A 1,685-nucleotide genomic window follows, 5' to 3' on the forward strand; every position below is an offset into this window, starting at 1 on the left:
TCAGGAGAGAGCTGCCATCTCTGCCTCCTTTCTAGCCCTGTTCACACACGCACACACGGCCTACACAAAGACTTGTGCGAAATAGCGCAAGATGAAGAAAAAAACCCTTCTGCTCTGTGTATCTTGGCTGTGTCACACTTTTATTACCCCCCACCCCCCGACACACGCGCACACACACACACACACATGCCTACACAGGCTCCATATCCACTTTTGATTGGCTGATGTAATATTAACAAATGAAGCTCTCAGCTCTGGCTACATTTAAGGGGCCCCTGAAAGTAAGCATGTGTTTATTTTTACAGTAAAAAAGGGGGGGAGGGAAAGACTTGAGGGTTTGAGAAATTGGGGGAGGGTAAAGGAGCAGGGATGGGTTTCTTTGTGGTACTATACAGCTGGAGCAGGAGAGGGGGTAACAAAATCCTGCCTTCTGTTGGAATGTTGTGCTGTACGTGGATGTCTGTACACTTTGTATCTGCTGTTTTATGACAGGGCTGCTGCTACTACTGCTCTACGTAGTACTCTACACATCACACTGTGTTACCAGTATGAGGAACCTTCTGTCAGATTTTGATAAAGATGTTTACCTGCCCAACTTTGTCGGTATTGGATTTATACAAAAGTGTGTTTTTGGCTCTAGGTGGAGCTACATTTGCCCTCTATCAGCTTCCACCCTGTCTCTTTGTGCCTCTCTCTCGCAGTGTCTGCTTTTCTTTTCCTTTATTGCATTGGCCTGGCAGAGCGCCCAAAGCTAGAGGGGTGGGGTGGTAAGGAGGTAGTGGGAGGGATTAGGGGGGGCGGGGGGTAAGGAGAAAGAGTGTGTGGCTTGTGTAGCAGCTGACTGAAACAGTCATTATATTATGTAAAGGAAGGCGGCGGCAGTGGCTGGGAGGGGGGGGGTGAAGGGTGTGAGGTGCCAGTTACTGACGCGCAGCACAAGGCCGACCCTGATTGGCTCATCAGCGCCATTCTCAGTGGTGCTTTCTGGCTCATTAAAGGTGGAGACTCGGCAGAGAGGTTGCCGGGGCTGCTTGTGTTTTTCTCCCAGCAAATGGAGGCGACGACTGGGCTCCACCGCTGCGTCACTAATTAATTAGAGAAGAAAAAGTGGCGGGGGAGGGCAGTACTGCGTGATCATTAAGACTCCTCCCTGTGTCTAAGAGGCTGCTGTAGATGTGATGGATAACAGAGACGTTATGGACAGAATGAAGAGATTAGAGCGCTGGCATCACCGTGATACAACAGATGAGGGGAAATGATCGGACAACACCAGCAGGAACACTCTGCTAATAGGAAGTCAATTAAATCTCTGTCTGAATTACAGTCACTGACGCTCTGCCGCACAAAACATTTTTGCCTAATTCAGTGACGGTCCAGGTGTTAATTCTGTGGTGCAGTGTTGGAAAGTAAAGCATCCATTTGCATGTTGTCTGGCCACACACATGATGCACTGTCTGTCATAATGGAGGAGAAGGCTGCAGAGTTTCAGTTATTTACACCTAGAAAAAACCACTCACTGCTGCCAAACAAGCAAGGACCAAAAACACGGAGGGTACAGGATATGTTCTCTCCATAACTACTACACGTAAGCTCATTACTGCTGATTATTTCCAATGCAACCGGAAGAATAGTATATGTGTATGTAGACACTTAACAGGCAGCCATTCACATTCATTTCATTGGGG

At 48.0% G+C, this 1,685-nt stretch overlaps 1 protein-coding gene across 2 annotated transcripts in view; it reads left to right on the forward strand.

Annotated features, from left to right (window-relative positions):
* The window catches only part of gatad2b (GATA zinc finger domain containing 2B), a 61,791-nt gene that overhangs the window by 32,229 nt on the left and 27,877 nt on the right, over nucleotides 1-1,685 (forward strand). The gene's annotated exons all lie outside the window — the stretch shown is intronic.

Source organism: Etheostoma spectabile, chromosome 14, assembly GCF_008692095.1.
Source record: "Etheostoma spectabile isolate EspeVRDwgs_2016 chromosome 14, UIUC_Espe_1.0, whole genome shotgun sequence".
NCBI classification, from domain to species: domain Eukaryota; kingdom Metazoa; phylum Chordata; class Actinopteri; order Perciformes; family Percidae; genus Etheostoma; species Etheostoma spectabile.